The sequence below is a fragment of the Eumetopias jubatus genome, unplaced genomic scaffold (assembly GCF_037043125.1).
Source record: "Eumetopias jubatus isolate StellerSeaLion01/CBP00866 unplaced genomic scaffold, mEumJub1_p1.0 scaffold_7, whole genome shotgun sequence".
NCBI lineage: Eukaryota > Metazoa > Chordata > Mammalia > Carnivora > Otariidae > Eumetopias > Eumetopias jubatus.
The window spans coordinates 97,819,308-97,846,412 of record NW_028274813.1 but is presented as its reverse complement, the minus strand read 5'-3'; the positions used below and the strand labels follow the sequence as shown (position 1 = coordinate 97,846,412).

At 35.3% G+C, this 27,105-nt stretch overlaps 1 protein-coding gene and 1 pseudogene across 4 annotated transcripts in view; one reads left to right on the top strand and one right to left on the bottom strand.

Moving 5' to 3' along the window:
• Window positions 1-27,105, bottom strand: part of TCF12 (transcription factor 12) — a 373,959-nt gene that overhangs the window by 272,527 nt on the left and 74,327 nt on the right. The window lies entirely within an intron of this gene.
• Window positions 9,316-10,702, top strand: LOC114206292 (GTP-binding protein 10 pseudogene; annotated as a pseudogene).

Genomic DNA, 27,105 nt, shown 5'->3' with positions numbered 1-27,105 from the left:
GCTATCTGAAGGTGGACAGCATACCCAGCACTCAGTTAAATATAAGGCACTTGCAGCAGTTTGGGAGAGCTGCACCAGGAAGTTTTCATTGCTGAGGAAGGTTCTGGGAGCGATTCTGAAAGACAAAGATCATGAATGATCTCCCCTCAATCCCTACTTCCAACAGCTTAAGATATTCCCTACCTAGGACCCAGGGAAAACTGGTATGTCCCATTCCAGTTATTTAATAATTTCCTCCCCAGACCCAGATTCTTCATCTGGAGAAGTCAAATGCAAAAGAAACAAGGGCTTTTTTAAAATAAAAATTCCAGAGAACCATTATATGCTATTTTATCCCCATGAGCCATCACAGGAGACTTGCTGATCAGTATATTTGACCAAATGGTCATTATTCTTATAACCCAGGATTCGAGAATACAACAAAAGAATCTAGGTGTCTGAATGAGAATTAACTTTGAATCGCCTAAGACGGTTTTTTAAGGTAGGCTGCCACCTAAAGGGTGTACCAACCTGGCTATTTTAAAAAAAGACCTATGATACCCATGATTTTCAAGATGGGTCTGTGTAACGCCCTACACCTTTTATCTTGACCATTATTCAGAAGAGATGATACCTTTCTGGGGATACCTCCATTCAATGACCAAACCACTTACTAAAGTGTGTGAACCAGGAGAAAGTGAGGGAAGGTCAGAAACTTTTTGAGTCAACCTTTAGACAATTTCAACACTAAACAATACTGGATGCGCATAGATGACTGGCCACGTAAAAGGTCCACTGAATACCCTGACTCTCAGCCAACTGTTCAGTGGCTTTGGGGAATGAAGATATATCATTGTTAAGATGCACACAGTCTGAGAAGCTGAACACATGACACAGATTAGTTTCAAGGGCCACAATGTTACAGTCAGAATTGGCTGATCAGATTGGTTACAACAACACTGTAATCTGAAAAAGTATCAACAGCAGTGAGGCACTACCAATAGCTCCAAGAAGGGGTCAAAGGCTTAATGCCACAAAAAATGTGGCCTCTATCACTGCAAGACAACAGGGTCAATTTCTGGAAGGAGTCACTGCCTGGTATACAGCAGTGGCCTCTGCGTTAGAAACATAAGAGTATTTTCACTTTGTGCCCAACACCAGCATCTCACACCTAATCATTTTTCAAGAGATGATATCAACTTGCTAAGCCATTTGGATTCCACTGAATACATTCAAAAGAACAATATAACCACTTTATTTCTAAATGTCAATACCAAACACCCAAGTTGCATCCTTTGCAATTACCAAACTTATAATTAAAAAGTTTAGATGTCAACTTGAAAATATACAAAGAATTTCTTCAGATTTAAAAAAAAGTCTAAAGAATTTCTCTATATTATGGTATTTTCTCTATACTATGATTGAAACCCTATAATTTCATTACTTCAGGCATGGTTCTTGATAAAACTCAAGACTTTAGAAATGCTTCATCTCGCTGAAAATGCCTAGTTGTTAAGCCCATTTTCTTGCTGCCAAGTTTTATTATCCCCAAAGTCTATGACAGTGCCTGGTATATAGCAGGCACTTAAATATACTCACTGAATAAATTAAAATCAAAAGCCAGATTTTTTTTTAATTCTCTTTGCCTTCTTAATACACCCTATCCCCACCTCACACTTAACAGATTAAATGCTTCAAGACAACCGGGGAAAAGATCTTGTATATGGAAATACAAAAGTGAAAAACAAATTATCCTTCTTTTTACTCATAATTTTATACAGTTTCACAAAGAAACAAATCTGTAGCATCTTTTGTTTTTGTTTTTGTTTTTAAAGATTTTATTCATTTATTTGAAGAGAGACACACAGTGAGAGAGGGAACACGGGCAGGGGAGAGAGAGAGAGGGAGAAGCAGACTCCCCACTGAGCAGGGAGCCCAATGCGGGGCTCAACCCCAGGACCCTGGGACCATGACCTAAGCCAAAGGCAGATGCCCAACAACTGAGCCACCCAGGTGCCCCAAATCTGTAGCATCTTATGTAGAATGATCTCAAAGCATTTTTTAAACATTTATTCTTAGAAAAGGGAACCCTCGTACACTGTTGATAGGAATGTACATTGGTGCAACTACTATGAAAAACAATATGAAGGTTCCTCAAAAAATGAGAAATACTATACCATTCTATTCCTTTACTAGGGAGTATTTACCCAAAGAAAACAAAAGCACTAATTCGAAAAGATATATGCACTCCTATGTTTTACTGTAGCATTATTTACAATAGCCAAGATGTGGAAACAACACAAGTGTCCACCAAAAGATGAATGGATAAAGATGTGGTTATATAATGGAATATTACTCAGCCATAAAAAAGATGAGATCTTGCCATTTGCAACATGGATGGACCTAGAGGGATTATGCTAAGTGAAATAAGTCAAAGACAAATACAACATGATTTCACTTATATGTGGAATCTAAAAACAACAAACAAAAAACAGGAACGGACCCATAACTACAGAAAACAAACTGGTGGCTGACAGCAGGGGAGTGAGTGGGGGTGGGCAAAATAGGTGAAAGGGAGTGGGAAATACAGGCTTCCAGTTATGGAATGAATGCCACTTGGGAAGGATGAAAGGTACAACATAGGAAATACCGTCAATGGTATTATAATAGTGGTGTATGGTGGCAACACTTATGGTGAACATAGCAAAACATATAGAGTTGTTGAATCACTACACTGTATACCTGAAACTAATATAACATTGTGTGTCAACTATACTTCAATAAAAATTTTTTTAAAGATTTTATTTATTTATTTGACAGAGAGACACAGCGAGAGAGGGAACACAAGCAGGGAGAGTGGGAAAGGGAGAAGCAGGCTTCCCGCCGAGCAGGGAGCCCGACATGGGGCTCGATCCCAGGACCCTGGGACCATGACCTGAGCCAAAGGCAGACACTTCACGACTGAGCAGAGCAGGCGCCCCAATAAATAACCTTTAATCCTAAATTTAAAAAGGATTTATTCTTAGAGGTTCTCAGTAATTCTTTAAGGCAGTTAAAGTAAGCCAAACCTCTTGCCCTTGCTCAGAGAAGGAGAAAGAAAAGTGATATAAGTTATCACAGAGGCACAAAGGTAACCATAAAGAAAAATAAGCAAAAAAAGAAACCATACCAGATTCAACAAAATCTTCCTGTAGAGAATACTATGGTGTGCCACCCAACCCCTCTTAATAAAGGACTCACTGCCTTAGCCGCTGTGAGTGTTTGAGCTCTAGAGAGCAGTTTTGCCCAAGGTTATGTTCCTTCCTAGGTAGCCCCCATCCAACGACATCCATGCAAAGCTATGAAGGCCTGGAAATCCTGTTTTAAGGAATCAAGAACATCTGAGGACTCATCCAGAAGAATGCTTGAAAACCATCCTCCAAAATTAAGAGGGTCTCCAAACTTTTTCTAGAACAGTTCTATCCATACACTCTAGTATCCAGGTGGATCTCCCTTGTCCTGGGGCTGTTTTTAGGTAATCAGCAAATCAGGCAATAACTATTTTCCCTTCTTTTGCTTCAAAAATAGAAAAAAACTTTCCTTATAAGATCAGCTTGGACCAACTATGAGTTAAAAACTCTTCTGCAAATGAAAATTAACTGATTCTCCTGTGTCTCTCCTTCCACCTGTTCTTCTGTCATGTCAGTGTTAAGGTGGACTTGCTTGAAAAATTTAACTCTTCTAAAGAATTTGCTGAAGAATTTTCACTTTTTTACTAAAAGTTACGTTATACATCTTGCATTTAAGTCTCAGAGTTTACCAACTACACTGTCTCCCATTACCCCATCAGCAAATGAAATGCATGTTACCAATGTTCTCTATTTGGGTCCATGTTTTAGACTTCGTACCTTTCCTGGCCTTCACTTACTGTCAAGGAGTTTTGGGGTGTGCATGGGGGAAGACAGGCAGGAGGAACTATCAAGTAAAACAGATACTGCATGCAAAAGTAAATAAAATCAGATACACAAAGAAATCAGAACTTGTCATAACCTTAGATTCCAATAAAGGTGATACTAATATGTCTAATAAAATATCAAAGGTTTTGTAAAAGGTCTAGTAGTAAGATTATCATAAGAATCCTTTAAAGCACAGAGGACATTTTACCTGGAAAATAAAAAACTTAAGAGTGATATTTAGCATCTTTAAAATACTCAAAGGGCTATTATATAGAAGGTGGGAATAAATTGACTTCATTTTGCCACAAGAGCAGAAATGAGATCCATGGGAGGATCTTGTAGGGAGGCTGTCAAACCCAGCATTTTCCCAAGTTTATTCCATGGACCACTGACCCGCCAAGCTACCTCTCAAAAAGAATTCCATTTTCACATAAATTTGGGAAATATATAGTGTGTTTATATAGTACATACATTACTTGAGTTCCTCTGGGAGACGAAAGCGTACATGAGTACTAAAAAGTCCTATACTAAGAAAGTCTACTTAACTTTTTTAAATCAAGTATTCTCCAAATATTTCACCATGAGTTTTGTTGTATTTATACCTATTTTTATTGAAGTAACACCTCCAAATATTGAGAAGTGTCAATATAATAATGCTTTTCTAAGGATAATACACTGATCATAAATCCTTAGAAAGATGAATTTCCTAAAGGATAAAAGAGATATTTATATTATTTGGCTGGAATCTATCTTCTAGGCACAAAGTATTAAGCACAAAACATTTTTTTAATCTTATTTTTAAAATTTTTTTATTATGTTAATCACCATACATTACATCGTTAGTTTTTGACGTAGTGTTCATGATTCATTGTTTGCATGTAACACCCAATGCTCCATTCAATACGTGCCCTCTTTAATACCCATCACAGGGCTAACCCATCCCCCCCCACTCCCCCGCCTCTAGAACTCTGTTTGTTTCTCAGAGTCCATTGTCTCTCATGGTTCGTCTCCCCCTCCGATTTTGCCCCTTCATTTTTCCCTTCCTACTATCTTCTCTTTTTTTTTTTAACATACAGTGTATTATTTGTTTCAGAGATACAGGTCTGTGATTCATCAGTCTTACACAATTCACAGTGCTCACCATAGCACATACCCTCCCCAATGTCTATCACCCAGCCACCCCATCCCTCCCACCCCCCACCACTCCAGCAACCCTGTTTGTTTCCTGAGATTAAGAATTCCTCTCAGTGAGGTCATATGATACATGTCTTTCTCTGATTGACTTATTTCGCTCAGCATAATACCCTCTACTTCCATCCACATTGTTGCAAATGGCAAGATTTCGGGTTTTTTGATGGCTGCATAATATTCCATTGTATATATATACCACATCTTCTTTATCTACTCATCTGTTGATGGACATCTTGGCTCTGTCCATAGTTTAGCTATTGTGACACTGCAAGCATAAAACATTTTTTTTTTAAGATTTTATTTATTTATTTGACTGAGAGAGACACAGCAAGAGGGGGAACACAAGCAGGGGGAGTGGAAGAGGGAGAAGCAGGCTTCCCACGGAGCAGGGAGCCCCATGTGGGGCTCAATTGCAGGACCCTGGGATCATGACCTGAGCCGAAGGCAGACACTTAATGACTGAGCCACCCAGGCGCCCCAAGCACAAAACATTTTTAATGAACAGAAGAAAAACAGCTCCATAAAAAAAAGATATTATATAGCTAATACTTTAAGAATCAGAATGAATTTCTAAATTTCTCTGAAAAGTTAGAGAACTGAGTATAAATTCACAATTAAAAAAAAGAATAAATGAGCCACACAAAATATGAATAATTGTTAAGTTCCATGTTTAGGTTTTAGTTGGATTTTTAATTATCAATATTGAGGAGAAATTGGAAAAAACTATGTAATTTTTTACATAATGTCAGAATTGTAGTTTATAATAACCTGGGAGTGAGAATCAATCCTTATAGAAATTTTATCACTAACAAAAGCTATATTCCTCATGAAAGATCAACAGCCCATATACTCCTCAAAATGAAGGGAGACCGATGCCTTACCACATGAGGAGCCAAAGCCAACAAGCTTTTAAGAAAGGGAAAAGTTCCATTTGATTCTAAGTTTGCTTGTGAGACCAACCAAGTAAAGAGAAAGCTAAAAGCACAGAAGAGAAATAACATTATTTAGCTCCCTTTCTCAGTCTGCACAGGTACCCAAGGATCATCAGATTCCATTGAACCTCATTATTCACAGGTTCTGTTTAGGCAAATTTTCCTACTTACTAAAATTTATTACTAAAATTTATTCATATACTGGTTGGGCTTTCAGTTATTCGTGGACATGTGCAGAGCTGCAAAAAACTGGGAATACCTGGCATGCATGTTCCCAGCTGAGGTCAAACAAGGCCTTCTTGTTTTAGCCCTCAGACTATAAAAAAGCATCCTTCTTGCAGACTTAGTGCCATGTTTATTGGTTTTTTGTCCTTTTTGTTGGTGATTTCACTGTTCAAAATGCCTCCCAAGCCATTTTAAGAGCTTTCTAGTGTTCCTAAAGCACAAGAAGGTTGTGACATGTCTTATGGAGAAAATATGCTTAGTTTCAGGTATGAGTTATAGTATTGTTGATCATAAGTTAATGTTAATGAATCAACAAGATACATTAAGTCCTTAAACAGAAACACACATAAAACATAAAACAAGTTTATGTATTAATAAAAGTGCTGTGACCAGAGTCTTGCAGGAACTTAATTCTATATTTCTACTAGGAGCAATGGTTCATTATTCATTAACTTAGCATCTATGATAACTTTACAGAACATAACTATCTCAAATGAAAACTGACTATAGTTATCCATTACCGTACACCACACCACCTTTAGGTTACCTCAACCCATGGAAAGCAGGGATCTGAAAGTTTCCAGAAATGAATAAATGTTTGTTAAGTTTCTAATATAAAAGCCCTTAGGAAATAATCATGATCCTCTTCTACAAGAATAAATTTTTCTAAGTATACTATTACCTAAGCAGTGATACACTCTGGAAGAAGTATAGTAGTTTTAACTGGTGAACTCTCAGTTCACTTGTAAATCCAATTCATTGACTTTAGAATTCTAGATCCTCTTTTCTTAGATGCAGAGTTCATATTATCTGGTGGTTTTCCAGGTGTGAACATGATAAGGATTAATCTGAACCATTCATTACCCACAAACAAACTGTTAAGTATTATGCATGAGTAGTGCAGAGTGAGAGGATCTATAGACTATGCTTGTTTTATCTTATCTGTTTAAACTTGAAGGTTTTATAGAGACATACTGAGTGGAAATTGAGTTTCCCTTTAGACTGACAGCTTGTCAGTCAGAAGAAAAGCTTTTAGGACATTCTCTCAAATCAGTTTTCTTTTCAGATTGGGATATATCTGTGTAGGACTCTAGAAATGACATGCTTGACTGGTAACTGTCTTTTGCTAGTTGAATACTCTGTGCTGTGTCAAAAAATACATGAAGGAATCAATTAATTGTAGGCAATCAACACTGGTGGATGTCAACACAGAAAGAGATCTCAGGTTTATGAATACAAAATACATGTGTTAGGTGGCTTATACTTGTTTTAATAGACTTGACATGTGAAGTAATCCTAACATTAATTGTGACTGAATATGACTTTACTTGTGCTCACCTAGGGAGGAAAATGAAAATGCTATTTCTTTGAAGGCATATTTGGTTATTCCTCTTTGTGCTCAGTTTCCTGAAGAGTGAAAGAAGTGTTTGTTTCTCATGGAGCATGCTGAACAGCCCCTTCCCATCCCTTAACTCCTCCCCCCACCCCCACCAACCCCACTATCACCACCATGTCTTTGCCTATATAGCAAGAGCTTCCAGTTTTTCTCTTTTGGAGCAATAGGGCAGGTCACCTTGTGCTCCAGGACTGAATTCTTTATGTGGACAAAGAAAACCCTAGAGAAGAACTATAAAGATATACACCTCAACCTCAACATACCCATACCCCAAAACCAAATCTCACTGGTCCCTCTTTTTCTAGAAACAGTTTCATATTCTCCTCAATCCAGTTATGCTAGGGTTGTTATTATATCTTCCATGCCTGGACACATTCTTTTACTCCTATGAATTTTTTAACAACAGTGGCAATCCTTACCTTCTGTCTTTTCCCTTGAACTTTTACAAGAAAGACAACCCACAGAACAAACCATGGGAACAAGTTAAAATAAAAACCAGTTATTCAATACTATGCACCTCTTCATGTTTTACATAAGGACATCAATTATAAAGTTTTATTGACAAAAAAATGTTTGTTTTAGGAAAAAAATGGGATAGTGGAACACATTTAACGATACTTCAGGAAAAATAAAAAAATACAGAATGTAAGACATTCTACTATACAGCTGTTCTGCTTTCTTTAAAAAGTTAATTGTAAGGGAAATTTTTAAATTAAAAGAAAGTATGTAGCAATCAAATGCAAAGGCTATTTTTTTAAACCCAAAAAAAGACATTTTGGGGGACCAATTCATTAAGTGTAAATAGGAACAGTGTTAGAGGAATTGCAGTTAATTTTCTTTGTCATGAAAAGGGTGATATGGTTATGTAGGAGAATAACACTTTTTACTGAAAGGCTTACTGTAGTACTGCAGGCTGATTTTCAAACACCGTGAAACCTATAAAAATCAAAACAATTTTGTGGGATTCGTGGACATTGAAATATAAATAAAAGGATTAGAAGAATTACATGAAATGTAAAATTTATGACTAGGAAAAATATGGCTACAGAGGCATATTAAATGCACACCTACAAAATAAAGTACTAAGGTAGAATTTCAGCCAGGAAAGACTAAAATGAAGAAACAGAAGCCAAGCCCTGGTTGAAGCAAATATTACACAGATGATACCTCCGTGGAAAGAATAATTAGGCTTAATGCACAGAACTAAAAGTCAGTAATAAAGAGATACAGATAATTAAAACAAAACCAGACTCTGAAAAGTGGCACTGGAAAACCATCAGCTTCATCATCTATTTTATCTATCTGAAGAACTGACTTTTGGCTTCAATGATTTTCTCTATTGAGTTCCTATTTTCAATTTCATAGATACCTGATCAAATTTTTCTACTTTTTCTTCTGCTTACTTTGGATTTAATTTGCTCTTCTTTTTCTAGTTTCCTAAGGTAAAGTTTACATTACTGATTTTATATCTTTCTTCTAATATACACATTCAATGCTATAAATCTCTAAGCACTGTTTTCCCTGCATGCCACAAATTTTGCTAAGTTGTGTTTTCCTTTTCATTTAGCTCAAAATATTTTTTAAATTACTTTTGACACTTCTTTAACTCTGTTTTATTTAGAAGTGTGTTATCATTGAGTCCTGGCACATTGCAGTGATGGTGCACTGCAGTTGTGCATGGTACAGAAAGTATGGAAACTTAATTGATAACCTAAGACTCACCAGAGGAGGAAGTGGTGGAATACCCTTGCTTAGGTGGAGAAGGTGGAAAAGGTGGTGACATGTGGGTTGTAGCCCATAACAAAATGACTTTTTTTTTTAAAGTTTTATTTACTTGTTTATTTTTATTTTTTTTTAAGATTTTGTTTATTTATTTGACAGAGAAAGACTCAGCGAGAGAGGGAACACAAGCAGGGGGAGTGGGAGAGGGAGAAGCAGGCTTCCTATGGAGCAGGGAGCCCGATGCGGGGCTCGATCCCAGGATCCTGGGATCATGACCTGAACCGAAGGCAGATGCTTAACGACTGAGCCACCCAGGCGCCCCAACAAAATGACTTTAAAACAAAGACAAATATCCTCAGAAATGGTTTGTGGCTGGATAAAGAACAAATAGTTGAGTTAGTGCACTGAAAGGGTCTAAAGGAAAAGACTGTGAAATTCCTGTACCTGTGGGTATTTCAGTAACCGATAAAAATGGTAAAATTATAGGAGAGCTCAATAAAGAGAAAGACAGAATTCTGGTAGCTGAAGGAGGTATTGGCGGTAAATTACTCACTAATTTCTTAATACTGAAAGATCAGAAATGAGTCATTCACCTTGATCTAAAACTTAGAGCTGATATAGGCCGAGTGGGATTCCCAAATGCTGGAAAATCCTTTGTTAAGTCAGGCTTCTCATGCAAAACGTGCAATTGCAGATTATGCATTTACAACATTAAAGCCTCAACTTGGAAAGACTATGTACAATGATTTCAAACAGATATGAGTAGCTGATCTTCCTGGTTTAACAGAAAGAGCACTATGAACAAAGGAATGGGCCACAAATTCCTCAAGCATATAGAAAGAACTAGACAACTACTGTTTGTTGTCGATATTTCTGGATTTCAGCTTTCTTCCCAAACTCAATACAGAGCTGCCTTTGAAACCATAATACTGCTTACAAAAGAACTGGAGTTGTACAGAGAGGAACTTCAGACAAAACTTGCACTCCTGGCAGTTAATAAAATGGACTTGCCAGGTGCTAAGGATAAATTCCGTGTACTGATGAATCAACTCCAGAATCCTCAAGATTTTCTGCATTTATTTGAAAAAAAAAATATGATTCCACAGAGGACCATGGAGTTCCAACATATCATCCCCATCTCTGCAATTACAGGAGAAGGAACTGATGAATTAAAGAACCATATGAGAAAATTTCTGGATGAACATGCCAATCAGGAAGACGATGCATATGATAAACAGTTGCTTAATTTACAGATTTCCAGTACAGTATTTTACAGTGAGCCACAACCAAAGAATTCTGTTAAGAGCCCCAGACAGATGTAATTTAAACCTATTAAAAATGATACCAAATTTATGGGTGCCTGGGTGGCTCAGATGGTTAAGCATCTGCCTTTGGCTCAGGTCATGATCCCAGGGTCCTGGGATTGAGTCCCACATCGGGCTTCCTGCTCCTTGGGAGCCTGCTTCTCCTTCTGCCTCTCTCTCTCTCTCTCTCTCTGTCTCTCATGAATAAATAAATAAAAATCTTTAAAAAAAATGATACCAAGGGCGCCTGGGTGGCTCACTTTGTTAAGCGACTGCCTTCGGTTCAGGTCATGATCCTGGAGTCCCGGGATCGAGTCCCACATCGGGCTCCCTGCTCAGCGGGGAGTCTGCTTCTCCCTCTGACCCTCCCCCCTCTCATGCTCTCTCTCTCTCTCTCTCAAATAAATAAATAAAATCTTAAAAAAAGATACCAAAATTATATTCATTTGAAAGTTTTTCCACAGACATGTATTTTTTAGGTTATTATTAACCTTCTGCTATAAATGCCATCATTCAAGAACCATACCTTCTTGATTTGTAGTTAAGTGTATAGACAGTAAAACACTGAGACCTAAAAATGACAACTTATAATTTTATGGCGAATCCACCTATAATAAAATCCTCTGATATGCCTATAAAAAAAGTGTGTTATCATTGCTTATTATAAACATTAAAAAAATTCCAAGAAGTGAAATAATTTACAAGATCAAAATGAAAATTGGTAGATTTTATATATATGGAACATGTTTTCTCTCAAATTTTACTAAGTAGGTTGAATGACTATTCCAAATTAAAAACAAAATGAGCAAGTTTAGCAATTATGAAAAGAAACATTTTAAAATATATTTTAAAAATAATAACTGTACTTGGCTTTCACATGTTATGTACAAAATACAACCACTGAAACCAGTGCTTTATTTTCAGTCAGAAAGAAATTCCTGAATTTTGGTGCAATTTTGGTCTCTATCATTACTTTTCCTACTCATTTTCCCTAACTTCTATTTTTATTCTTCTTAAAATTATATTTGGCAAATTGTCATAGAATGAAATTAACTTTAAAATTGTTGTGTGCAGGTATGAATGGTAACACATGTTCTTGGAGCCAACATCAAATTATGATAGAGAAGAGTTAAAATACTCCGTCATGCCTTTGTAGCCACATGCTCCCTAAAGCTAACTGTGGCAAGGACTGGTATGTTTTCTATCACTATAGTTTTGTCTTTTCAGAATGTTGTATAAATGGAATCACACAGTATTGAATCTTTAAAGTGGTTTCCTTCGTTTGTATACTGCATTTGAGATTCATTCAATTTGTTGCGTGTATAAGCAGTTTTTCGTTTTAACCGCTAAATATTTATACCATTGTATGGTTTGCCAGCATTCTGTGTAACCCTTTACCTATTGAAGGACAGCTGGGTTGCCTCCAATCCTTTCCAACTATGAATATAGCTTCTATAAATATTTGTGTACAGGCTTTTGTGTAAACATAAATTTTCATTTCTCTAGGGTAAATATCGGAAGTGGAATTGTTGGGTCATAGGTTAAGTATATGGTTAACTGTATAAGAGACTGTCAAACTCTTTTCCAAAGTGGTTATGCCTTTTGCATCCACACCAACAATGTGTAAGCAGCTCCACTGATCTCCATCTTCAATAGTACTTGGTATACTATCAAAAGATTTTTTAATTTTAGCTGCTCGAATAGCTATGTAGAGGTATTTATTTCAACATGGTTTTAACTTGCATTTCCCTAATGGCTAATGATGTTGAACATCTTCCCAGATGTGTATCTGCCAATCTTTTACCCTCTTTAGTGGTATGTCTGCTCAACCTTATACCCATTTTTAAATTGGGTTGTTAGTTTTCTTGTGTTGAGTTTTGAGAGTGACTTATATGTTTCTGAATACAAGTCTTCTGAGAGATAACTTACTTGCAAATATCATTGCCTAATCTCTAGCATGTCTTTTTGTTTCTCAACATTGTCTTTTGTAGAGCAAAATTTTTATTTTTAAAACTGAAGCCCAATTTATCAACTTCTGTTATGAATCCTGCTTTTTTAAGTCATTGTCTCAGAACTCTGCCTAACTCCAGATCAGAAAGGTTTTCTCCTAAAAGTTTAATAGTTTATATTTTACATTTAGGTCTATGATTGGTTTTGAGTTAATTTTTATAGAAGATGGAAATTTAAAATGAGGTTATTTTGCAACATTGGGGTTTTTTTTTTTTAACCTTAAGAAGTATGAGCTTTTAAAAATCCTTTGTTGATAAGACTATCCTTTATCCACTGAATCTCTTTTACACCTTTGCCGTATCTGTGTGATTGCTCCTCAGCACTCTATTATGGTCCACTGACCTATGTCCCTATCTCCTCACAAATACAGTACTGTCTGCTTTACTGTAGATTCATAGTAACTCAAAATCAAGAAGTGTAATTCTTCTTCTAACTTTATTCTTCTTTTTCAAAATTTAGTTATTCTAGTTCCTTTACATTTTCATATAAATTTTAAAGTCAGATTGCCAATAAACTGCTTGAGTTTTCACTGGAATTGTGTTAGATTTATAAATCTGATTGGGAGGATTGACATTTTTACTATTTTGAGTCTACCAATCCATGAACACAGTATGCCTCTATATTTACTCAGATCTTCTATGATTTCCTTCATCATTGTTTAGTAGTTCGCAGCACGCAGATCATGTACACATGTATATTTATATAAAAGTATTACATTCCCTTGGAGCGAACATAAATTATATTCATTATGTCATTTTCCCATTGTACATTGCTAGTATACAGAAATACAACTGTGTGTGTGTGTTGATCTTGTATCCAGTGACCTTGGTAAAATCACTTATTTTAGGTCTCTGAAGATTTCTTTTGAGATTTTCTACATTGACAATCATGTCTGTAAACAGAGACAGTTTTATTTCTTCCTTTCTAATCTGTATGCCTTGTACTTCCTTTTGTTGCTGTATGAGCAATAAACAGGACTTTCAGTAAAATATTGAATAGGAGAAGTAAGAGTAGACATCCTTGCCTTGTTTTTTTTTAGAGATTTTATTTATTTGACAGAGAGAGACATAGAGAGAGAGGGAACACAAGCAGGGGGAGTGGAAGGGGGAGAAGCAGGCTTCCCGCCAAGCAGGGAGCCCAACACGGGCCCGATCCCAGGACCCTGGTATCATGACCTGAGCTGAAGGCAGACGCTTAGCGACTGAGCCACCCAGGTGCCCCAACTTGCCTTGTTTTTATTTATGGGAGAAAGCACTGAGTCCCTCATCATAATGTATAATGTTAGCTGTAGATTTCTTGGTAGGGTTTTTGGTCATTGTATATTTATTCTTTTTTGTGGATAATAAAATTTAATTTGCTAATCTTTTATTGAAGATTTCTGTAACTTTGTTCATAAGGTATACTGGTCCATACTTTTCTTTCTTCTTTCCTCCTTTTCTCCTTTCTTTATTATTTACTGTCATTGTATATCAGGTTAATTCTGGCTTCATAAAGAGAGTTGGAAAGTGTTCTCTCCTCTTCTATTTTTTGGAAGAAATAGTAGAGAAAGAATGTTATTTTACTTCTTTAAGTATTTTGTAGAATTCACCAGTAAAACCATCTGGATCTGAATATTTCTTTTTTGGAAGGTTTTCAACTATGAATTCAATTTCTTTAATAGTTATAAGACTATTCACACTAATCTTTTTCTTCTTGGGTAAGTTTAGTTTGCTAAGGAATTAGTCCATTTCAAGGAATTGGTCTATTTCAAGGAATTGGTCCATTTCACCTAATTTGTCAAGTTTACCTGCATAGAGTTGATCTTAGTCCTCCTACTGTCCTTTGGATTCCTGTTAAGTCTGTAATGATAGCCTCTCTTTCATTGCTGATTCTAGTTCTACATGTCTTCTCTTTCTTTTTGTCAATTTTGCTAGAAACTATCAATTTTATTAATCTTTGCAAAAAAAAACCCTCAACTTTTGGCTGTATTGATTTTCACTACTGTATTTCCACTTTGAATTTTGTTGATTTCTCTTCTTATTTGGGATCTATTTTATGTTCCTTTTTCTAATTTCTTGAGATAGAAACGTAAATTATTGACTTGAGGGCTTTTTTCCTAATATAAGCATTGAATACAATAAGTCTTGTGAACACTGCCTGAGGTGCGTAAATTTTGACATGTTATATCTTCATCTTTGTTCAGTTCAAAATATCTTTTTTAATTTCCCCTAAGGCTTCCTTTTTTACCCAACAGATTATTTAGAAGTCTGCTATTTAATTTCCAAGAACTAGGAGATTTTTCTTTTATCTCTCTGTTATTGATTTCTAGTTCATTTCCATTATGGTCTGAAGAACACTTTGAGTTCAATTCTTTTAAATTTATTAAGACTTGTATCATGACCAAGATCTGTTCTATCTTGGTAACGTTACATGTGTATTTGAAAAGAATGCATATTTTGTTGTTTTTGAGTAAAATATACTATAAATACCAATTAGCTATGGTTGGTGGATAGTGTTGCTTGGGCATTCTGTACCCTTGATGATATCTATATGCTAATTTATCTATTCCTAAGAAAGAGGTGAAGTCCTCAACTATAACTGTTATCTATTTCTCCCTTAAGTTCTGTCAGATTCTGCTTCATGTATTTTTATTTTTTTTAAGATTTTATTTACTTATCTGAGAGAGAGTGAGAGAGCACAGCAGGGGGAGAGGGAGAGGGAGAAGCAGACTCCTCACTGAGCAGGGAGCCTGATGCAGGGCTCAATCCCAGGACTCCGATATCATGACCCGAGCCGAAGGCAGACGCTTAACCAACTGAGCCACCCAGGCGCCTCTGCTTCATGTATTTTTAAGTTTTGTTGTTAGATATGCACACATTCAGGACTGGTAAAATAATCCTCACATCAATGTATAATGAACCTCTTTATCCTAGATGATGATCTTTGCTCTGAAGTCTACTTTGTTAGTACTAAGCAACTACAGTTTTGATTGGTGTTTGCATGGTGTATCTTTTTTCATCCTTTCACTTTTAACCTACCAATATTATTACATTTGAAATAAGTTTCTAATATCATACAATGGCATCATATTTTATATACTGACAGTCTTTTAATTGATGTTTAGAGTATTAGCAATTTTAACGAAATTATTGATTTGTAAGAATTTACATCTACCATTTTATTATTTCTTTTCTGCTTGTTCCCTTTGTTTTTCCCTTTTCTGCCTTCTTTTGTGTTATTTTTTTAATAGTCCATTTTAATTTATTCATTGTGATTCTAACATATCTCCTTACTGTGTAAGCAGTGGCTTTTGTTATCTAGGGATAACAAAATATATACTTAACTCTTCAGAGCCTACTTAGAACCAATATTTTATCACTTCAAGTGGACCACAGATATCATATTTTATATACCATATCCACTGAAAACCACATCAGACAATGTTACAATTTTTAAACTGTCAAATACATTTTAAAGAACTCATCAGTCTGATATTTACACAGATATGTACTATTTCTGTTGCTCTTCTTTCATTCCTGATGTCTGAGTTTCCTTCTGGTATCATTTTTCCCTTCTAAGTTTCCCTTCATCTGAGTAAGTCTTTATGTCACTCTCATACCTGAAAAATATTTTTGCTAGTTATGGACAGGTCTTTTCTTTCAGCACTTTAAGAGTGTTTTGCCTGCCTCTCTTCTCACCCCCACCCCATGATTTCTGACAAGACTTCCTCAATCATTCAAATCACTGTTCCTCCAGAAGTAATATGTCATTTTTCTCTGGTTGCTTTCAAGATTTTTTTTCTTGCTTTTAGTTTCTGATTTATGATGACCTGTCTGGGTATGGATTTCTTCAGGTTTATCCTGTTTTGGATTCTTTAAATCTGTATGTTTACATCTTTACCTAAATCTGTGATATTTTAAGGCCATTATTTCTTCAAATATTTTTAGCACCACATTCTTTCTCAAAATGTCTTTTTTTTTAATAATTTATTTGTTTATTTGGCAGAGAGAGACACAGCGAGAAAGAGAACACAAGCATGAGGAGTGGGAGAGGGAGAAGCAGGCTTCCCGAGGAGCAGGGAGCCCAATGTGGGCTGGGCTCGATCCCAGGACCCTGGGATCATGACCTGAGCCGAAGGCAGATGCTTAACCACTGAGCCACCCAGGAGCTCCTCAAAATGTCTTAAAATGCCTAGCACTTTGTTATTTTCTCATAGTACCCTGAAGCTCTGTTCAATTTTTAAAAATTTCTTTCCTCTCTATTGAGTCTTCCAGTGTTTTTTTTTACCTATTATATTTTTCAGTTCTAACAATTCCACATCTTTTTTATGTCTTCTGTTTCCCTGCTGAGATTTTCTACTATTTCCATTTATTTCAAGAGCATTCACAATTGCTCACTGGAACATCTGTATAATAGCTACTGTAACGTCTCTATCATGTAATTCCAATATCTGTATCATGATGGTATATATATCATCTCTTCCCGGGTAAATGAAATTTTCCTGGTTCTTTATACGTTAGATAATTTTGGATTATAATCTCAGTATTTTAAATATGAAACTGTGGTTCTTGTTTAAATCCTGTGGATAATGTCAGTATTTTTGTTTTAACAGCTGATCGACATGGTTAGGTTCAGGCCACAAGTTCTAAAATGGCTGTTATGGCCATGGTTCCAATATCAGTTCAATTTTCAAAGCCTTTGATGTGCTATTTGAATTTGTCCACCTTGTATCATCTGATGAGCAGTCTAGGACTTGGGTGGTAGTAGTTCTGGGTGAGTGCAGAAATTCATAAACAACTTTATGGTATTGTCTTCCCAAGTTTCCCCCTCTACATGATCTCAGTACTTTCCAATTCCCTGGGGCATCCCTTCTCATTTCTTCAGCGAGAATGCTGGGGCTTTAAGTAACCTGCTTTGTCACATACTTCTGTTACTATACCTACTCTGGGGTCAGGCACTGGAAAGACAGAAAGAGGAAACAAAAAGTAATGAGGAGTTGTCAACTGAAGAGGAGGATTCCCATCCCTCACTGTTTTCACTGCAGGCTACTGCTGCAGTCTCTGCTGCCATTTCTACAGGGATACTTGGGACCATGACATGAGAGAACAGAAGAAAGAAAAATAGACTTTCCATACTCACACTGAGCATTAGGAGTTAACTTTCCCACTCCTGGAGCCAGAACTAGTGGGCTTCTTTTGGAGCTCTCTTTGTCTATACCTAAGTGCCAACTTGTAGCCTTCAGACTGTGTTAAGTTCAGCCTCAGCAATAATGAAAGGAATGAAATGGTGAACTCATAGTCAGTTTGGTACTACTTCGAATTCTAGTCTTCCTTCCCAATCTACTGGTTATTATTTATTCTTCAGAGTCCTCAAATAGCTGTTCCATCCATTTTGTCCAGGTTTTATAGATGCATTCAGTGGAAGAAAGTGTACATGCTTATCTACATAGCTGAAAATGAAACTATCCTCTAATCCCTATTCTTATTTATTCAATTCTCACTGACATACAGACTCCTGAAATATCCTTATCAGAAGATATCAGTAATCTAAAAAAAGAAAACAGTCTTGGGGTACCTGGGTGGCTCAGTCAGTTAAGCATCTGACTCTTGACTTTAGCTCAGGTCATGATCTCAGGGTTGTGAGATCAAGCCCCGTGTCAGGATCTGTGCTGGGCATGGATCCCACTTAAGATTCTCTCTCTGCCTCTCCCTTTCCCTCCTTCCTCTCTAAAAAATTAAAAAGAAGAAGAAAAAAATAAAATAGTCTTATGAGTTCTCTTTCCATTTACCACAAGAGCCCTAATTCACAGAGTAACTAATTCATGGAAAGACAGCCATTACACCACTAAGAAAACCTGATCATGTTTTGGCTAAAGAGCTTTAATAGCTACTGACTATCGCTGCAAGATCCTCAAAATGTTATATGCACTATCAGAAAATAAGGACTCTGCTTAAGACACAAATAAATGGAAAGACATGCTATGTTCATGTATTGGAAGAATTAATGTTAAAATGTCCACACTACCCAAAGCCATCTACAGATTCAATATAATCCTTATGAAGATTCCAATGGCATTTTTTATAAAAGCAGAAAAAACAATCTTAAACTTTATATGGAACCACAAAAGACCAAAATATTTGCAAATAATATATCTATCTGATAAGGGGTTAATATCTAAAATATGTAAAGAAGTCATACAACCAAACAGCACAAAAATAAATAATCCAATTAAAAACTGGGCAAAGGCCTTGAACGGAGATTTTTCCAAAGAAGATATTCAGATGGCCAACAGATTTATGAAAGGTGCTCAACATCACTATTAGAGGAAATGCAAATCAAAACCACAGTGAGATATCATCTCATGACTGCTGGAATAATTAGCATTAAAAAGATGAGATAAATACTGGTGAGGATGTGGAGAAAAGGAAACCCTTGTGCACTGCTGAGAGGACTGTAATTTGGTACAGCCACTATGGAAAACAGTATGGAGGTTCCTCAGAAAATTAAAAACAGAACTATTATATTACATAACAACTGACTTCTGGGTATATTTCCAAAGGAACAAAATCGCTATGTTGAAATATCTGCATCATTATGTTCACTGAAGCATTATTTACAGTAGCCAAGACAAGGAAACCACCCAAGTGTCTATCAATAGATGAACAGATAAAGATAATGTGGTGAATATATACACAATGGAATACTATTCGGCCATAAAAAAAGGAAATCCTACCATTTGCAACAACTTAAATAGAACTTGAGGGCCTTATATTAACTGAAATAAATCAGAGAATGATAAATACTATATTACCTCACTTATATGTGGAATATAAAAAACAAACAAAAACTCATAGAAAAAGAGATCAGATTTGTACTTACCAGAGGTGGGGGGGGTGGGAAAAGGGGAAATGGGATCAAGGCGGTCAAAAAGTACAGACTTCCAGTTACAAGATAATTAAGTACTGGGGATGTCCTGTACAGCCTGATGATATAGTTAACACTGCTGTATGGTATATATGAAAGTTGCTAAAAGAGGAAATCCTAAAAGTTCTCATCACAAGGAAAAAAATAGTTTTCTTTTTTCCTCTTTTGTATCTACAGAAGATAATTTATGTTAACTAAACTTATTACAGTAATCTTAATTAAGTCAAGTCATTATGCTGTATACCTTAAACTTGCACAATACTGCATGTCAGTCACATATCAATAAAGCTAAAAGAGAAAAAAATTTAGTAAGAAAAATATGTCCGAAATGCTATTATTAAATCTACTGACCTATAATTATAAAATTAAAATACAATGATACAAAAAATATAAAATACAAATACTAAAAATTTAACACAATACAAAAAGAAATTACAAATACAAATAAATACAATATGATTATTTGTAATTAAACCTAAGTAATGCGGGTCATCCAACTTTATATCATCCTGTATTCTTTCCAATTTTGGAGAGAATTTTTCAACATAAAATATTTTAAAAACTACAAAAGAAGGAATCTGCTTCCCCACTCTATGAAAATCACAGTAACATGATGGTCACACCACAGGTTATCTATGTGAGTGGTTCATTTTACAGGTTAATTAGTTAAAAATCATCATTCAAAGAAATGTTAAATAATTTTCATAGCAGACTCAAACTAAAATCATTAAGGACAAATTTTCTTTCAAAAGATTGGCCCTGGGGAGCCTGGGTGGCTCAGTCGTTAAGCGTCTGCCTTCGGCTCAGGTCATGATCCCACGGTCCTGGGATCGAGCCCTGCCCACATTGGGCTCCCTGCAGGAGCCTGCTTCTCTCTCTCCCACTCCCCCTGCTTGTGTTTCCTCTCTCACTGTGTTTCTCTCTGTCAAATAAATAAAATCTTTAAAAAAAAAAAAGATTGGCCCTTAAACTCTTCCAAACTCTTGACTGCTAAATGACAGAAAAATTAAAGTTTTAAAATTTCCTTTAAAAAAAAAAAAAAACAACAGAAAGGGGGTACCTGGGTGGATCAGTCAGTTGAGCGGCCAACTCTTGATTTCAGCTAGGATTATGGCTCAGAGTCCTGGGATCAAGCCCTGCACTGGGCTCCACACTCAGCAAGGAGTCTGCTTCAGGATTCTCTCTCTCTCTGTACCTCCCCACCCTTCTCTCTAAAATAAATAAATCTTCAATAAAAAAATTTAAAAAATAAAATAAATAAATCTTTAAACCAACAATAACAAAGACCAAAAGCAGAAAGAGCATGGCAACAAAATTTGGAGTTTAAAGGGGCTTGGATTTGACAGCAAGGCTTAAAGTTCAAGATCAATTTTTAAGAAACTCTAATGAATCACAAAAAAATGTTGTCTTGTAATAAACTAAAAAATTTGTTGACTTATTTTAATCTACTGTTTCTGTACTCTGAATATTATAAGACTGTTAACTCTTATACAGTGTATTAGTTAGCAAAGATACATTTAAAAGGGCACTATAATAAAATTATTTATTTGTATGAGATTCAACTTGGTGATCCTAACAAAAGCATTTCAAAGGAATTAAGGTACACAAAAATTTGTACTGACTTTCATTTCTTTTTAAGATTTTATTTATTTATTCATGAGAGACAGAGAGAGAGGCAGAGGGAGAAGCAGACTCCCAAGCAGCAGGGAACCCGATGCAGAACTCGATCCCAGGACCCTGGGATCATGACCCGAGCTGAAGGCAGACGCTTAACCATCTGAGCCACCCGGGTACCCATAATTTTCATTTCTTTAAAAAATATTAAAGCTCTGCTATGAAACATTATTAACCTCAAATGTCTTTTAAATCTTTAGACCATCATCATTTAAGCCGTAGGTAAGTCACTACATCCACAGACTAAAGAAGACATTTTTCATAATGCATACCGATGAGATCTTATTTCCCCTAAACTTTATTTAAATAGGCCCATCCTTTATTGTTAACCAATTAAAAGTCTGATTTAAATAAGTTAACACATTATAAGGCAGCAATTAGAATGACATGGAAGATAACATAAGGTCACAAGCTTCATCCTTTTCCACACAAGTTCGATACTCAGGTTTTTCCTATGTTCGTATATCTGGTCAACCATTTTATCTAGTTATTGGGTGGGAAGAGCGGGTTAATGAGGGAAGAGAAGAGAAAAAAGGCAAAGAAATAGGAGAAAAATGGATGATTAGGTCAGTGCAAATCCTTTACCATTAGTGGAAAAACAACTCAGTGACTAAGATGGTGGGTCAGGAATATCATCTTTCATTCCATGACTGAGTCCCATAAGGGGCCTGGGAAATTAAAACAAACACCTGACAATTTAGTTAACAAATCTGAAGAGTGATATGGAGATTTTTATGTGCTTTTTAATAATTTTCATTTTTATTGAAGTATAGTTGACATACAATGTTCTATTAGTTTTAGGTGTACAACATAGTGAAAATTTTAATTTAGGTCTCCGGTTAAAGTTAAGAAACTTTTAAAAGTTCATCAGTATTCCAAAACATATTCCAGGAACAACACATTGACCCACCAAAACTACCTCTGCTCCAAGTTCTGCAGGAAGCATGCTGCAGGCTAACAGACATATAGGGCAGCATAAATAACAGCAAAATTGCCCATGTTAGAAACTAATTATCACCCCTTCCTTATTAAAATAAGTACATTCAGTGTTTCAGGAAACACAAGCTAAGAAATGCAATCTAGAATTTACCAACTCAAATGTGTGGTTTCAATATATATAAAATGATTAAAAGGGCAAAGGAAAAAGCACTGTGTCCCTCGAAATGTTCCTGTGAAACACAAGCACCACAAAGGAAAGCCATTTTAAGATGGAGCTTTGTTTGAATAAAGTTTCAGTATATAACTACCCAATAACTACAAGTCTAGAAATAAGTTTATAAATCTGTCCCAAAAAAAGGAGGCACAACATTTTGGTTTTGTATCGAATCATTAGGGGTACAGCTTGAAACGACAGCATGAAATCTTATTTTACATCTACTGTTCTGCTCCAAACATTTTCTTTCACTGAAGCCATCATAAAGTGCAACAGACAAGAGTTAACTGGAAAAGCTTTGTACATAAACTGATACACACACATAAAAACCATACCTAACAATAAACAGTATTACTGCAATACCAAAGCAGCAGAAGTTTTCCCCTGCTGAATACATTTTAAAATAAAACTTTTATCCTAAGACAAGATAAAATGCTTTTTGACACTTATTTTTAACTACTTTATTTTTTCTGTCTTTTCCACCTTTACTCCTTTACACACATATAGAATAATAATATTTTTATTATTTAGTTCTATCTTTGAACTTAGAAAAATGGATACTAAAAAGAGAATACAGCCAGATCAAGGAAAACTACATTTGGGAGAGTGGCCTTGACATTTTAAAGCTAAGTAACACTTTTTGGTAGGTCTATACCTCCTACATAGTATCCTCATCTCCTAGCATCAAGCCCAAGTACAATAGTTTCCTGTTTCCTGCAAAGGATGAATTATGTTCACTTCTAAGCTCAAGTCAATTCTACTAGGGAGACAGCAAGTACCATATTTTACCAAGTCAAGGTCAGCCCTCCTTCTAGGAGCCAGCAAACTGATTCCTGCAGCAGTAACACTGGAATTACAGTCTGGGTCCTTGGGTCTTAACACCCAGGCTTGTTCATGGCCTTTGAGGTAGGAATGTCAAGAACTGTTAAAGAAAGATTTATACACACACACACAAATAAAATATAAGCAAATAATCTTCTGAAGCAGAAGTTGCAAACTATACAGAATGAGCCAAATCCAGCCAGTTCTGTTTTTTTTTTTTAAGTCATTCAAGTTAAGAATGGCTTTCACGTTTATAAATAGTTATGACAAACTACTATATCATAAATTTTGCCTCTTGGCCTGCAAAGCCTAAAATATTTTACCATTTGGCCCTTTTGGAAAAATTTTGCTTACTTCTTCTCTAAAGCAAAAACTATGTTCCCGTATAAATTCTAGCTATAGGATGCAAATATGATTATAAAGAACTAATATATATTTTTTTAAATGATTACTTCTTCTGTTTTTTGTTTTTCTTTTTAATTTTTTTTTTAAGATTTTATTTATTTGACAGAAAGAGAGACAGAGAGAACAGGAACACAAGCAGGGGGAGTGGGAGAGGGAGAAGCAGGCCTCCCGCAGAGCAGGGAGCCCGATGCGGGGCTCAATCCCAGGACCCTGGGACCATGACCTGAGCCGAAGGCAGACGCTTAACGACTGAGCCACCCAGGCGCCCCAGAATTAATATTTTTATGTTAAAATTGAATACCATTACAGAAGTACTATGATCCCAATTTAAATGTTGGTATAAACATGCATAATATATAATATATATATACATGAAGAAGGGCAGGAAGGAAATCAACATCAAAATGTCAAGTGTATAGTTAACATAGCTCGGTAAATGTTTTCACCTTTATTTTTTCTGTACTTTCCAAATCTTAAGTAAGCATATCACTACCACAATCAGGAAAAAGTTTTAAAAGATTATAATGGCTTTTAAAAGTCTACAGTGCACTTTTTAAAAGATTACAGTGACTTGAATGGTAGCTATATGGTTACTTACATGTAGGTTCAGTAACACTTTGGTATTTACCACTGTCTATAAATCAAACTGTTACAAATTAAAATGGTATCTTTACATCTCTCACCATACATAAAAAGAGATAAGGCCCTCTGTTTTGATTATCAAAATTCAGAACTGCTGATCTGGACTCTCAAAAGTCATTGCTTTGGAATTAATGTTCAGGCACATTATAAAACCCTTAATATAACTTAAAGTTCAATTCAAGTATTAACTGGTTACTATATTCATGTTAGCTTAGTGTTTCTTCCAAAACATGGTTTAAAAACTTTGACTAAAACACTATATTCTACATACACTCCACATACTCTTCATAACTATAGCATTAACATTTAAAGTCATACTAGACAGTACAAGTTATTAAGTCAAACAAAATTATTTTTCCTGATATAAAATAATACATTACTGTTTACAAATCAGGTGTTCTGCTAACACTGAAGTACAATGAAACAATCTTGGCTGTTTTCATAAATAGTATTTTAATTTTCTTGTTCTATAATTATTGCTTATATGTTTCAGCTGTTATTTTTGAAGCATATTATTAACTTTGTAAACATAAGACGATATACTAATACACAAGATATATGATACATCATTACAACCAATGTAACTCTAACTTGATAAATGAAAGGTTTATTTTAAATGGTTAGAAGGTATTTTAAAAGTCACATCTCCAACTGTGTTCTGAAACAAAAACCATTCTTGGCTTTATGGTTTATTTCCTGGGTTTATCTTGAAAATGCATGTAAATCTTACATCTGAGGATGTTAAAGTCCAAATTTAATTCTCCCAAAGCACAAATTTAAATTAGAATACAACCGATCAGACTACAAACAGCTTTTCAAGTGCCACAAAATATTTCTGTTCCCTTTATAGTACAGTTAATTTAATCTTATTAAATGTAATCTCATTAAAATGTAAAAATACCAACTTTTTAAAAGTAAAAAGTATTGATCATGCCCTGTTCCAAAACTGCAAAGTAATAAAGATTCCACAGCCACTTAACAATGACTCGAGTCCTAACTTCATATAAAGATTGTAAGAGTTTTCCTCTTCTCCCTCTCTTCTGTATGACAGAAGCAATCACTGAGAGAGAAACTTTTTATTCAGAAAAAACAAACCACATTCCACAGCCTCTATCAGTAATAACTTAAAGGCAAAGACTTAGTATCACATACTATTGAATTATTGCACTTTGCAAGTAGATACCAAAATTCAAGTATTGGCCTTATCCTCAAAAACTTACCTTACTTATTAGGCAGATTAACATTACAAATCCAAATTCTTTTTTTTTTTTTTAAAGATTTTATTTATTTATTTGACAGAGAGATAGAGAGCACAAGTAGGCAGAGGGAGAGGGAGAAGCAGGCTCTTCGCTGAGCAGGGAGCCAGATGTGGGACTTGATCCCAGGACCCCAGGATCATGACCTGAGCCAAAGGCAGCCGCTTAACCAAATGAGCCACCCAGGTGCCCCCAAATTCTTTTTTCTTTTATCAAGGATAGTCAAATACCCTCAAAAAATCCCAAAACAAGTACTTATTTAAGATTTTAAAGACCTTTTGTTTCTTCCAAAATAAGTCTATCCTGCTAAATATTCCACACAAGTAAGTCTTGTCAAAATTATATTTAATTAATATATTTTATAGATTACCAATATCTCTAACAGATACACTAAACGGAGACAATTTTGTCACTTACTCTAGGCTAGGACTTCCTTTAAAAAAAAAAAAAAAACAACTGTAGATGTGGATTTAGTAAATCAAGTAAAAAAGACCCTTTGTGTATGAGGATCAATACAAAGTAACTCAATTAGTTCTATAGTCAAGTCTCTTTTAAAAACTTTTAAAACTAATTTACTTCAAAAGATATACAGGAATTCAATAGATTATAAAACTGCTGGTAGATTTCTATTTCTGGTGTCTGCCGTAATAAATACTAGGGGTTTAAGCTGAGCTGCTTTTTTGACTTTGAAGATTTTTTCACAGTCAGCAACTTACAACAGGACATACTGTAATACCAAAATGGAAACTACTTAATCAACATTTCCTCATGGAAACACAGATCATACATAACAGTCTATATGGGTAAAGTTTTACTTTAAAAAGCAGCATTTAAATTTTATTGAGCAACACAAGCCCAATTTTTTCCTCTGATTCTGTCAACATACTCAGTTAATTTTAGTCAATTGATAATATGCACACCAGAAAACTGAAATGTAAGCAGTAATGTAAGGCAATTTATTTATAATGTTGAATAAAACCACACTTTCATCTTTTTAGAACACAGGTCACTGGTTTTCCAGTCCTATAGAATAAATATGATCTTGTGCTCATGCTACGGTAAGCCATGTGGAAAAACCCAACAGTATGTGAAACATCCAAAACACAAATCTTTCAGATTTCAAGTTTCAAATTGCAGTCATCTATAGCATCATAAAAGGCTGACAAAAGATTGAAAATTGTTGGGTATAATTTCAGAATGTTCCTCTTCCCTTTCTGCCCACTCTGTAAAACATACAGTTTAAATTAATAAAAAATAAAAACCTCATAACTGAAATTCCCTCAGGCTCAAAGTTGGTCCTATTCGTTTTACCACATATAGCTTTCTAAACTCTATCATTTCAAAAAAAACTGCAGGAAATAACTTTTTAGTTCTTGAGTTCCTCATTTAAACAGGAAAAATAACTTCAGAATTAAACAGGTTATAGAATTCCTAAGCTTTGTATCTTAAAAGGAGTAATAAAAAATAGATTTTATTAAGTAGGTATCATGGGGTAAATAAAGATACACTCTAAGAACAAGCTTTTCTTCACTAAATGCCATCTATTTTATAACCTT